General features: G+C 33.8%; 1 protein-coding gene and 2 non-coding genes across 3 annotated transcripts in view; 2 read left to right on the top strand and 1 right to left on the bottom strand.

Moving 5' to 3' along the window:
- LOC149426035 (uncharacterized) overlaps positions 1-14,895 on the bottom strand; it is a 157,245-nt gene that overhangs the window by 102,738 nt on the left and 39,612 nt on the right. The window lies entirely within an intron of this gene.
- LOC149426037 (5S ribosomal RNA) lies at positions 5,468-5,586 on the top strand. Its single transcript, XR_016304671.1, has one exon. It is a non-coding gene; the product is annotated as a 5S ribosomal RNA (ribosomal RNA).
- On the top strand, positions 5,910-6,028 carry LOC149426036 (5S ribosomal RNA). The gene has a single exon (XR_016304669.1). It is a non-coding gene; the product is annotated as a 5S ribosomal RNA (ribosomal RNA).

Raw genomic sequence — 14,895 nt, 5'->3', positions numbered from 1 at the left:
AAGACTGAGGGTAAAAGCGACCCACTAACGGGCGAGCATGTGCGCGGCAAACAGTCTGAGCATGACGTCGATACAAAAATGCTCGTCAGTCAGTGGGCAGATTTAAGCTCGCAACTGGTGTCGCGAGGAGGCAAGAGAAACGAGGGGCGTTGATAATAACAGTCGTTTCACCCGCACACGTATTTTTGAATGACTTCTCTTTCTAATGCGTTCCGTTCATGTAGCTATGTATGATGTTATTTGCAGCCATTTCAATCATTCACACAAATTCGTTGTGGCTATTCTTTTCTCGTGCGTTTCTTTATTCGATTTCAATCTAGGAAAAGGAGCATTCCATATTTTTTGTCAGATTAGTGTGAACATAACGCGTCTCTGTATCTCTCAATGGTTTTATGTCGTAATTTTTAAAGATTACTTTTCTTTTGAAAAGCAACTTCACGGTCAGGAACTTCACGGTCTGCGCTGGTATAGTAATAATGAACATAATCCAGAAATGAAAGCCCCCATAGATGGAATACCAGTTTACAAGTCAACAAGTCGAGTAGTACGACCAGCACAGAATACAGCGGTCCGTGTCCAGATCAATTTGCATGCAGCTCGCCCAGTGGTCAATAATGGCGCCGGCTTTCAATGGAGAATTGGCTTCCGGTTCTGCAAGATGAGCCGGGGGCCTTTATTGGGTGTTGGATCGGAGATTGGATGCTGTGACAGAGATGGGAAACAGTGCCACGCTTCAACAATGTAAACAAAACATAATTCGAGAGATATGCCAATAAATATCATTATTTTATTCACCTTTGAGAATATATATATAAATACTTTTTTTTGAGATAACTGTTAACTGTTTAGTTGTTTGTTGTATCAAATCATTTTGAACCTTAAATATTTATATTTTTACATTAACTTCACACTGGAAGCCCTCAGGAAAATAATTTTCATCAGGGCTTATGTCATCTTTGGGGATGCTGTGTGGAGGGTCTTTTAAGGAAATGTTGGAGAGGAAGTTCTGGAATGGAAAAAGGTATGAGGGGAGGGTAGGAATCTAGGGATCAGTGTATCCAGGAGTGACGGACAAGAGAGACCAATTGGAGAGGTCATTAAGGGTATCCTTAAAATAATTCATAATCTACTCTACACCTTTTGCAAGTCATGGCTTAAAATATTAGGATGAATTGTATGCTCCCACATTCATACGCAAACATGTATAAATAGTTTTATAGGTTTAATAAATTTAACAATGTTAAAGTGTATTAAACTGTCAAATTTTGCCTTTGGTAGAAGTCAACTTGAATAAAAATTCTCCCGTCTGGAACCCACATTACAATATTCATGTAAAAGCAAAACAAATATGTACAAATAAAGCATGTTTTCAAAAGTTTTAAATGAGTATTCCAGCAATTCCGTTGAACTTACAACACTTAAATGATAGTCCAGAACTGCTTGCATTGACAAGCTTTCGAATTCCACTACATAATCTAGTACTATGTTGGGATTTATTTCAGAGCAGAAATTCTGGGACTAACTACCATATGTATTCCTCATTGCCCAGAATACTTATGGAGGGAAATAATTATACTGAGTGGACATCTTTAATTTATCACTGGAGAAAAGATTGTTTGTTACTGAGGTAGTTATGTATAATCGATACCGTATAATTTTTATTATTCATGTGTAAAAGCCCCTAAAAAGGTCGTTAATCTCCAAATAGTATGAAATAAAGTTGCTATCCGCGTCTGTCTGTTTGTGCCCTTAGTTCTTCCAAACTACGCAACGGATATTGATAAGGTTTTCTCTATCATTTGGAGAATTTCTTCCGGAAGGTTTACATATATAATACATGCATATTGTAATTAAAGAAAGTAGAGAAAACTCGATGTTTTATAATCAAGTTGTAAAAATATATTTTCAAACACTACATTGCTAACGCTGGCTAAATCTTATGAGATACACCAAAATAATGTACCACGGAATTTTATATCATAAAAAGGCCTATAGAAAATTCCGCGGTGGTGTATGTCATCTAGTAAATGAATAAATAATTTTATTTTAATTTTTATTGGTGTGACCTCAACTAACGTAGATTCAAAGCGTGAAAAAATCATCACAGTTTAAACTAAGATAATTTAAAAATATATATACAATACTTGGAAATCAGCGTTTCGTTACTCTGTAGATAGTCGTATGCAAGGATCGGTGGGGACATTGAATAGTGGGCGACTGGTCACCTCGGCCAGAATCAAGAGAGGCGACACAGCTGAGAACCACAACAGGAGAAACATCGGTGCTGCGATTTGTCCTCCCAGCCGAACTAATCTAATATAGCCAATGATTGCGGCTTTATCCAATCGAGTGATGGGTGTTCGAATTTAGATTTGACCATTCGATTTAATTAATACAATTCCTTATTTTTTTTTATTTCTTGCTAGAGCAATCCCGATGAGTTACAAAATTATTTGTAGGACGAGAGGAACATAAAATACATAGGTGGGAGTTAATAGGTACAACTTTACATTGGTATCTTGATATCGATGGGGATAGAACGTCTAGACGTTAGGAGAAATATTGCAATGGTGTTAGTGGCGCACAAGCTGCTAAATGGGCACATTTGCAATCCAGATATTCTGGAACGAATTTCTTTTTATGTCCCTGATAATTTCATCAGAGCTAGACAGTACAGATTATTTATTTTTCCAAGGGGCAGGACCAACCTACCAATGATCATGCCTTTGGGGAGAATAACTACTTTGTTAAATCACATTTCTTCTGTGATTGACATTTTCAATTTGAACCAAAGAGAATTTAAGACGGCAATAAGCATACTATTTAACAAATCTGGTTAATCAGATAGTATTGATGTACTTACCCATACAAATAAATGTATGTACTTACTTATTATAAACTGTAATTTATAAACTGTTATTTGTGAAATGTAAATGGATTATACTGTTTTTCACAATAAATCAATAAAATAAAAATCAAAATTATCAGTTTCACATACGAAAGAGTATAAAAATAGAAAAATATCATAATTATAATTTTCATATATAAAAAAAGTACACAAATCGAAAAAGGGAGGTTAAGTAGAACAAACAAGAAGACACTAAAAAGGAAACGACAGGGATATACACATAATCACATAGCCAAGGTAGGAATTTAGGAGAAGTTAGTTACCCACTAATACATTGGTAAAAATAGATTATGCTAGATTACAAATACAGGGGATAGAAAAGGAGAGAGAAAGAAACAAAACAAAGTACAACAAGACAACAATTACATATTTTCGTTTTTATATGTTTTTAAAGACTATTATTTTAAAGCCTTACTTTGAATTTATGGATTACGCTGGCTGTTTTTAGGCATATGTGGAAGAGAGTTACAGAGTGTGTAGGCAATATAGTTAAGAGATTTTATCCTATATTTCGTAGTTACTAATTTAATACTTGCAGAACTTGAAAATAACTTATTATTAAATTTTTCAAAAATAAATGGAATTCGTAAATTAAACACAAAAACAACTAACTTTTGTGATTTCTTAAACTGTTTTGGCTTGCAGTGTAAATAAAATATTGTAAACTAGGCAAAACATATTCATATGTAAAGCATTTAAGCATTAAAATGAATCATCAACATACATTTTTTTTTCAATTTTGAGGATTTAAAAAAAAAGCGCAAGATTTTTTTTTTTTTTATAGTGAATACCTCACAAGAGTCCCAACTGCTCCCGTCTGGAGCCAGTGAGACTATGGTATCCCCGATTGGAGGATGTTGTGAGGCTGAAGGTAAGTGGGGAAGGGAAAGAGGAAGGTGGGGAAGTACCTGGCTATTCAGATCTAGTCACTAAACACGGCTAAAGCTATTTGGAGCAACGTTTCAATTCTGAAAACAAGATGCGCCACAATACGAAGTATGTCAAAAAAATACAAATAAATAGAAGTATATCTGTGTGTAAGGATATAATGGCCAACCTTATGATTCCAGAGATAGCCTCATTTTTAATGTCAGTGCCATAAAATTTTTTCCTAAAAAATGATAACTCCTTCATTTGTACACGCAATTGCTTCATACGAAATTTTATAGCATAGTAATGATCAGCAGAATCCATTTCTGGCCAAAAAATACCCTTGAAAATTCAAGTCTCTATGTCTATGAAAGGCGATTTTCAGCCCACTGTGCGGCGCCCCGTTCCCGTTTTTAATCGAATTACCATTAATTTGAAGAGATTTTTGATAAATTAGTAAAACAATTTTTCTCCATGTATTAATCCGTTTCATACAGTTCCAAATTGGTGTTGCCATAGTCCCATTGTCTCAAGTCTTTATGGTACACTAAAAACATACTATTTAAATTGAGGTAAAGAAAAAACACAATATTTTAAGTGTTTTTATTCGTTTTTTTAAATTATTTAAAAAACTTCAAACTCTTCGCAGTTTATTGTAATTTATTTGCCACTGTATAATTCAATCACCTGAAGCCAAAGCCCACGTAAATACAATAGAGATTCGTGCAGAAGATAAGACGAAACATTGTTACAAAGTCACCATGAACTTTCCTTACATTTATCGGCCAGCCTTATCGCAATCATACAATAAGCTGACAACCTTGTAAAAAAGTACTTTTTAATGGCTTAATAAATTCGTCGGTTTCAATGAAAGAAAAATATAATTTATATTTTGTGTAAAATTCATTCTAAATAATGCGTCAATCAAGATTTTTATTAGCCTTTCTGACTTATTGACAATAACCAAATAATTCATTGATAATTGCTACAAATTATTATTACATAAACATAATAGCAATAATAAATTATTATTTTACTATAAACACACATTAAGGCACCGTAGTAAGCGTTCAAAGATGGTTTGAAAGGGAGATATAAATACGAATGTTAGAGGGAGCGCGCTAATATTAAAAAAAAAATGGGTGTGTCAAGCCTACGCAAGACAGAAGTGAAACTTCTAGTATTCTTCTCTCTCTCTCTTTTCATTTCATTCTCTCTTTTTTTCTGTCTATTGACATATTTATAAGTAGCATGTGATAAAAAAAATTAAAAGTTATAAAAAAAGAAAAAAAAAATTAGTTAAAGCGGGGATCGAACCTCGGTTCTTCACGACCACAGTCGTGCGCTCTGCCTGTAGACAGCGAAGATGAGTTAGGAGAGTGAGTTAAACTAGGTATATAATATTAGCTAGGCTCCTATAGCGAAATGATCCCTTTTTTTCGTCACGGTCATGAGTCGGTTTTACTCCGGTCCTCGAAATTGCATGACGCGCGTAAAGAAGTTTCACTTCAAAAAATTCCTCCAAATTTATGGATATAATTACGATCTTTTTCAAGCGCGTATGTAATGATTATTTTTATCAACGTCGCATACACCTTGCTAATGTTTTCAGTATTATTAGGGCTTTTTTATACTAATTTTCATATATTTATTGGCAGGTAGAGTAGAAATTAATATTTTTTAGCGTTTGCCAACGACCATACCATGTTGAACACACCGGTTCTCGTCCGATCACCGAAGTTAAGCAACATTGGGCGCGGTCAGTACTTGGATGGGTGACCGCTTGGGAACACCGCGTGCCGTTGGCCCATTTTTTATGGTAATTTCATGTTTTTTTTTATTTTTTTATCGTTACTATAATTAATAATATCATAAAATTCTTTAACTTTTCAAGTATGCTACAGGCCTAAAATATTACTTAGTGGATTGATATTATGGTCAACCATTGAAAAAAAAAATTCCTACAAAGTTATGGATGTAATTACGATCTTTTTCAAGCGCGTATGTAATGATTATTTTTATCAACGTCGCACACACCTTGCTAATGTTTTCAGTATTATTAGGGCTTTTTTATACTAATTTTCATATATTTATTTGCAGGTAGAATAGAAATTAATATTGTTTAGCGTTTGCCAACGACCATACCATGTTGAACACACCGGTTCTCGTCCGATCACCGAAGTTAAGCAACATTGGGCGCGGTCAGTACTTGGATGGGTGACCGCTTGGGAACACCGCGTGCCGTTGGCCCATTTTTTATGGTAATTTTATGTTTTTTTTTATTTTTTTATCGTTAACATCATAAAAAATTTTATATCATTCTTTAACTTTTCAATTATTCTACAGGCCTAAAATATTACTTAGTGGATTGATATTATCGTCAACCATTGAAAAAAAAAAGGCGTTAAAAACAAAAAAATAATTTGCCATAGCCGAGAATCGAACTCGGATCAACTGCTTGGAAAGCAACTATGCTGACCATTACACCACCAACGCCAGTTGTCGAGATGAGCTAAGAAGCATTTATATTTTACTTCAAAACTTTGACTAGATCAAATGAACTTTAATCGGTCCCGCATTTTCGTTTCGGTCATGAGTTGGTTTTACTCCGGTCCACGAAATTGCATGACGCGCGTAAAGAAGTTTCACTTCAAAAATTTCCAATGATAAACTGATGTTCATAATACAAGGTTTTTTATGCATAGCACAAAGGATAACAAATTATTATAAGCAATAATTAGTCGCTTGAAACATCCATAAAAATTTAAAATATCTCCCGAGTAAAAATAAATATCGCCGACAGTAACAAAGCCTTTCCTATAAAAAAAAAAGTTGGTGTTTTACAGGTGAAAAAATATAATAAGCAGTAATAGTTGATTGAAGTACTAGTACATATTGAATTATTTGGCGTGTTGGAAATAAGCCGACGTAGCTCAGTGGTCCAGAGCACCTGACCGGACATCAGAAGGTGCGGGTTCAATTCCCGTCGGCGGCATTTATTTTTACTCGGGAGATATTTTCCATTTGTATAAATATTTCAGGCGATTAATTATTGCTTATAATAATTTGATAATAATGAAGCGAAAGTGGTGAATATATTTAATAAAACACGACTTGTTTTAAATAGCGCTAAAATCTCACGAAAAATGCTTTAGTTGCATTTAAAGATACACTGTGAATTTTTTATGCCAATAACATAAATAACAGAACGAAACGTGTTTCTAGTAAAATATAAAATATCTACATATTAAGACATAATAATTGAAAGTTTTTTGTATAACCTTAAACTCCACTCTTCGTGGGATATACCGGGTGTACATGTCACCTCATATTGCGTCGATGAGGACACATCTGACCATGCCTTGGTGACTGAAATGACTAGTGACTTACCAAAATGACTGTGGAATGTGACTCATGCGAGGTTGTGCCATCGAACTCTAGATACCCTCAAGGTAGCAATGGGGCATTGCCGATACAATTACGTTAATGTAATCATAACAAAATTATTGAGCATTAATATTTTTACGGGGAACATTTACATATCTGAATTGAGTTGAGTTCAAGAGAGCACATAGCTTAAATATACAAAAAGGGGGAATGCAAAGTTATATTTATTGTACCAAAGTTATATTTGTAGATTAACAAAATCGTTAAGTTCTATAAAGTTTTAAATTATTAAAAAATATATTTACTAGTTATATACCTCGGCCTCCGTGGTCGAGGGGTAAAGTTCTCGACTAGCAAGCCGAAGGTCGCGGGCTTCAAATCCCGGCGCGCGAAAGTAAATTTTATTTAATTTCATAATTTATTATTTTAAAATAATATATATTATCACGATGTCGGAATACGTGTTCATAATATTCCTAAAATTTCAGCTAATTTCATTATATTTATGTTCTCAAGTCAAATGCAGCTAAACGTGTTTCTATATATTAGGAATCGGACTACAATACGGTTTCTAACCGGATTATTAAAAATTAGATGAGATTCTTAATAAATCTGCAATACTCATTTTTCTACGTGAGAAAGATAGAATATCTTATAAATACAAATTGTAAATCTTTTACATCATTGGAATCTTGTACACATTTTAAGTCGTGGAAATCTTGTAAATGTTTTAAAATTTTGGATCCTGGAAATCTTGTTTAACTTTGAAGTCTTGTAAAACTTGAAAATCTTCGAAATCATTTAAATCCTGGAAATCTTGTAAATCTTGGCTATCTTATAAATCCTGTAAATATTTTAATACATGAAAATCTTGTAAATTTTGGCGCTCTGATGAAATTATCAGAAAATTTTTATTAGATGATTTACTAATGCACTTGAGTACATGAGTCATTTGCTTCACCGCTAATTAACGTCCAGAATTCTAGAAGTACGGCTATTTGTTCATGGTAGGTATTCTAGAAAGGAAGGCTGACAGATATTATCCAGTCACTGTAAGAGAACGACCTAAAAGAGACATATCTTAAAAAAAATTGTTGAATTGGCTTTGACTTGTAAAAATAATCAGACATTTACCCCGGGGCTTTACGGAGTCAAGATTATTTTCATTATCAAAACACGCTACCAAACAAAGCGCAGGTTCTTATGCATACACGTATTGTCGTTGAATTTCTCATTATAATACAACATGAACTTGGTTGTCTAAATTACTATTGTACGCAAATGTATCTACCAAAAAAAAAATCATACAAAAACCATACAGGTACTGACTGATCTACTGAAAATCTATCGTAGTTTATCAATAAAGGTGTGTTTTATTACTAGGTCGTAGATTTTTTTGATTCGCTGATTCCAATCCTTGTGTTGTAGTGCCCCAATTTTGTAGGTCAATTAATCTGAATCGATATCATCGTTAGCCTTGACTTTTAGCAGTAACTGATTATGTTGTAGAGGTGAATGTGAATATGGTAGTTCAGCTTAATGCGCGAGAATGTTACTGGTAATCCTTCAAAATGGATTTGATCACGGATTTACTTTGTACCTGTCAACTGGGTGCATTTTAAAAGTTGAAATTCCTTTATTGTATTATAATATGTATTTGTTTAACTTGATTGTGCAATATCTTCTTCAGGAGTCCTCGACTTCTTCAAACATTCACTTCTAAGTCATACATTGTAGTCACACCTCTTCGTTCATCACGAACACCTCATTTTACCACGAATAATTATTTGTGTCTTTTCTAACGTTCACTTCTTGCAATATCATGGAATCCACCAGAGATGTGCAAAATGGGTACCCAAAACCATTTGAAAACGCAAAATGCAAAATGGTTTTTAGAAAGGCATTTCAAATGTAAAATGCAAAATACCTATTTTCAAAATGCATTGAAAATGCAAAATGGTTTCTCAGGTCAAACAATTGAAATAATTATAGATTTTTTAACAAATTTTGTCATTTAATAATGGACATCAATGTAGAACAAACATATTACATGATGGTAAATCCAAAAACACCACGACTACAGATTATGAAACCACAAAAATTGCGCGGGACTAATGTTGCCAACGTAAAAACATAGAAACTGCTCTCTAACATTTAATATTACAGCGTCATGGCCAAATGTTCAGTATTTTTTGTAATGGTTCACTCAATTGCCAGGTCTCCTACCAGGGAGCAAACTTGACAAATGTAAATTATCTCTCATAGCGAGGTTGAGGACCGACTGATATTTGGGGCTTATGAAAAAAAGATGAGTGGAGATAGTAGGAAGAATGTTGCAAAAAAGCATTTAAAATGGAAAATGCATTGAGAAAAGCATTTAAAATGCAAAATGGTTTTTCGAAAAGCATTTAAAATGCAAAATGGAAAATACCCATTTTGCATTTTGCATTTCCATTTGAAATAAAGCACATCTCTGGAATCCACATAGTTACTGTTGAAAAACTACATTATATCGTCTATAACTCCACTCGATATCTCATTCCAGTGCAAAGATAATGGGTTGAGGCTTTCGCATATCATTTCTTTACCATTCACTACAGTATACTGCATTGTTATTTTATAAAATCTACATTAGATCGAATTTAATTCGACTCCATATTCATTCTCATGCAGAATGCGTAGTCTTCTCCAGGCGTCCCCGACTACTTCTATAATTCTAACTACTCTCTAGACTCCTGGCACTAATAAGAACAAACTTTCAACGAAATTGTTCCAGTAGCTTTGGAGTCACAAACAAAGAAACATTCAATGATATTTATATATATATATATATTATAGAAGGTAGGATTGGATTGAAGTGTGGCATTTGAACAGAATAGATTGCTAACAGTTGCATTTCACAGAAACAACAGCACAAGTCAGAAATGAATGAATTAGCACAAATTCAAATAACTAACGGTAAAAGTATCTAATGAATAATACAAATGATAAATTTATTTTAATGGCCGGCTCTTCTGTTGGTCTTAGCTTTTTTGTTGCGGTCAACCTCGAGCAAAGCCGAGTAAACGTTAAACTAGACATAATACTGAGGAGAACCCTGTGGCAGACGCGATTATTCATCATGCATAAAATTCCTTTCTCCTCATTAACACTGTTAACTTAACCAACTTAACCTAAACCAACAGTCTTTATTGTATATAAAAATTCAACCTGCGTAAGTTTGCGCTCGCAAAACTACAAAATAAGTCGACCGATTGTTCTTATTAGTGTCAGGAGTGATTAGAGAGTAGTTTTAATGGTATAAGAAGTCGGGGACGCCCGTGGAAGACTCGGGGAATGAGATACGTAGTCGATGTAATGTAGTTTTTTTAATATTAACATTGTGGTATACAGTAGTGAATGGTGGAAAAAGTCGGAGATGCCCAAGAGGGACATTAGCAATAGCGAAGCACTGCGGAGTGCACTAATATGGTATAAGATTGGGTGATTGGGTGTCATCAAAATAACAATTCAACACACCTATAAAAAGTGATACAAAGTCATGAAAAGTGATGAAACAAAAAATAGGTTACATAGGTAGCTATTAAACCTAGTTTTTGTTTCATCACTTTTAATGACTCTATATCACTTTTTAAAGGTGTGTTGAATTTTCATTTTGATGAATGTGGGAAATCCGAAAGTTCAATGCAAAGCTTCAGTGTTAAATGGGTTACAGAACCTTGCGTTGAGATTGTAATATGAATATCGAATGAAAATTTAATACTTACTATTTAGCTCGAGAAAAACAAACACATAACTTCACATTTAATGTTCACTTAATAAAAAAAGGTACCTATTGTGTTAAAAAAGTGTTATTTTACATTAGCTTCACACTGGAGACCCTGAGGAAAAACAAAATCCAACAGGGCCTATGTTATATTTGGGGATGATGTGTGATGTGTCTTTTTAGGAAAAGGAAGGAGATGACGTTCAGGGAAGGAAAAATGTGTGTCCAGGAGTGACGGACGAATGAATCCATTCTTCCCACTGCGGTCGAGAGGGTCCGGCTGGAGAGGTCAAAAATCCTCCCTCAACCAGTCTCTCCCGATCCGGCCCGCCACGCAGCAGGTGGGCAAACGCATCTACCGCTAAGACCCAGACAAACCTCACCTCATGAACCCGGGCACCCCTGCTAAGTCACTAAACGTAGCGAGCCACTTGAGGTGGCCTATAGCAGGGGTGTTGGCTAAAAATGGTTCCCGGGGCGGTGGTAAGCTTACCCGCCCCCCAAATTGTTTAAGGCGATGCCATACGTAGTAATGCAAAATCATGTGTTTTTGGTTTGAAAATTTGGTCGCCTAGAAATGTTTCAGATGCTTTAATTAAATACTGCGAGTAGAATACATCTTGGCCTTTGAAACGTTCGAGTATTTTTTAGATAAGTCTTTTTATAAGCCCAGAAAAAAATAATGTATAAGGCCTATGAAAACTGATTTAAAGTTCAAAATCTCCTACTTACGAACCCATTTTCGGTTAAAATTTTATTGTATAATGTGGCAAATTAAGTTATTTATAAAATGATCGAAAAAAAAAATATTTATGCCTGAACATCCACAAAATAAAATAAAAGGCACTTTTTGGCCATGTTTTTTTCTTGCATAAATCAAAAAAGGCGGATGGTGTTAAGCGGGAATTTAAACCTTATCACCATCTACGTAAGGGTTGTTATTGATAGCGGCTCAATTTAAAATATTACACGACGAAGTGCATCGCCTTAATACTATAATTAATTATACATCTGTCATAAAAATGTCGTTATTTGGTTTGCCTGATTTGCCTTCTTTGATTCCTACCCAGAACTGGAGTCGACAACAAGATCGGTTAGGACCGATATTTATTTCGTATATTAACTGGTGTAATATCATGCGATTTCAGAGAAATACGTATAAGTCGATTACCACTAAAACGTCATCGACAACGAGAGTATCTGCCGAGTTTCAGCTCGATCGAACGTCGGGAAGTGGTTTAATTTCCGCTTCCAAGTTTTGCATTCATTCATTACCGAAAACTAAAGTGAAATTTAAATAGATATATTTAATAAATAAAAATCACTCGAAGGTACTAGAAACCAATGAAAGAAGTTGGCCGTACAGACAGAGTTGGAAGACATTTTTTTAAATTTATTTATTTTATATATATAGTATATAAATTACAAACAAAACAAAATGAACCTTTGTCTGTCCAACTGGGAAGGATTCCCGTTTCAGGACAGCCAAATTGTGTATTTAGTACATAATATTCTTACAATGGAATGGCGATGCTGTCAAAACAAATTTTTAGAACATTGTTGATTGCATTCGAAGTGACAGGATGGTTTCTTTATCCTTGAAAGAATCGCAAAGATGTAATTTATTACCAGGGTCAATTTGGATAACATTAGTAATTGCATTCAGAACAGATGAATGGTTTCTTTCGGGACATCACAAGTCTGAGATTCTTTCCAGGGCATTTTGGAGAACATTTACAATTGTATAGTTAGAATTTCCACATTTATAAATCAGTATAAGACATATGAATCCTATAGTACTATATTTAAACACATAGATACTAATTTAAAGAAAAATAACTCATTAGTACACACTTATTTAGAAGGAATTTTGACGTTTTGTTTTAGTGACAAATATAAAAACAAAAAACAAAAAAAACAGAAATCTATTGACGACGGCAAATCATTGAAAACTTTCGTGGATTTTTCGTCTATTTTAATCTCAATACAGTCAGTCGGCATAAATGACCACAAAGCGTTTCTAAACAAAAACTGATACATTTCAAATCCAGAAACAAAGAATTGGCGGTCAATTGGCCAGGGCTGTTAAACTTTTTTTACTTTCAATTTAAATAATCAATTTTTCAAAAAAAAAATCCTCTCTTATTCGAATGAGAATTGGACATTGTTCAGTTCCTACTGACCTTTATGAAATTCACGTGCTTGACTCCACAAACTGTACCTTCTGTGGTCTAGAAGTGAGAATTTTAAATCATATATTTTTTGGTTGTACCTCTCTAAACAAAAATCCTCTCCTCTAACAAGCCTTATAGAAAATTGCCTCCCCTCAAAAATTGACTCTAATATTATTTAAAGATCGGCGGTTTAGTATATATAACGATGGCTTAGAGATAAAATATTGTATCTCCACTAAACATAATTGATAGAACTGAGTTTGAAGATTTAAAACCAACAAACATTAGATATTGTGATACAAAAAAGTCTGTATTTTAACTTAAGTAAATACAATATTTTGGCATAGAATTTGAACCTAGAAAAATATAGGCTATCTATGGTACTCTTCAGTACTTAACTCATTGTCGACCAAAATTAGGGATATAACATATTAACTTTAAGCCATCGATAAGTACATATTTTCAACTCATAAGAAAAGCAAACGCTTTGAATGGCGAATGCAGGAACTAGGTGTAATAAAACAATATTGGAGAATTGAACTAAAATCACTGAAATTTAGGCTAGTAGTATAAAATGGAATTCTCATACCAACCCTAATAGTAGTTATACTGAATACTTAATATACAAGTTAACTAAATATCTGAGGTGAATGAGCGATTAAATCACGTATACCCAAATAATTAATGCAAGCGTAACGTAATGTGGTTTAGATGGGCAATACATGTTGCGCAAGTGCACGGATTAAGTCGGGGATGACTTGGAAAGACATGATACGATTAGGTAAGTGAAACAAGTTCTATAGTCAGATAACGGCAATACGTCACTTTGGTTGTACAAATGTTGACACTTCGGGACATGGTAAGGCGAAGTTAGAACCCTTTCCAACCAAAGTAACGAATTACACTGCGCTTCGTAAGAACGATTAACTGTCAGATACAAACAAACTGGCGATTTTAACGGTTATAATTGATGGTAGAACCTTATAAAATAAATGGAAACCTTTAAAGCTTGATGTTACAACTTCGTCATACAAATTTATATGGAATTTTTTTTTTTTTTTTTAATTTATTTATTTCATCAAATAATTACAGAATATATAATATATCATTAGTAAGTTGTATAATTATATGTACATATATATACAAAACAGAAACCCTCTGAAAATTATTTTAATTATGGAAATGAGCAAAAGAAATGGTTTCGCATTCTGTCAGTTAGAATCTTATCCAACCAAGGTGACGAACAGTAGGAATAATAGAAAAAAATATGGATAAAATATGTATGAATGTGAAAGAAGTAAGAATTGTGTGCCAAAACAAAGGTGTGTTGTGTTTAAATTTCGATTTTTGTAAAAGTGTCAATCATTGAAAACTTACCCAGACATCCGGGCTTAACGGAAAGTTTTTCGAAATCAGTTGTAAACAATACATTTCCTATTATTTGGAAAAGGGTTTGAGGATGATTTTTCGAAAGCTCGTACTGGGTGCTAAGGGACTTAATTGAATTATTTTAATAATTTTTTTATTTGTGATTCCGGACATTATTTTGTGACATTTTTTTATTTCAACTTAAAACATAAAAAAATCTGTATGTATTGGTCAGTTAGGATGGGTGTGAGGGGTTGGTCGGTTACTAGGTTGAGTGAACAGTGATTAAAAGCGGAAGATTTTTTTTTTGCCTGCATCGAAAAAAAAAAAAACATAGTCTCTGGATTTAAAAATTTCATTAACATTTTTTACTCCAAACAATGTGGTAAAAGTAAATCCTGTGCGTCCACTAACACCCTATA

Source organism: Hesperophylax consimilis, chromosome 2 (genome assembly GCF_061612785.1).
Source record: "Hesperophylax consimilis isolate HC1 chromosome 2, BYU_Hcon_1.0, whole genome shotgun sequence".
Lineage (NCBI taxonomy): Eukaryota > Metazoa > Arthropoda > Insecta > Trichoptera > Limnephilidae > Hesperophylax > Hesperophylax consimilis.
Note: the sequence above shows the minus strand (reverse complement) of the source record. Positions and strands in the feature narration are given on the sequence as shown.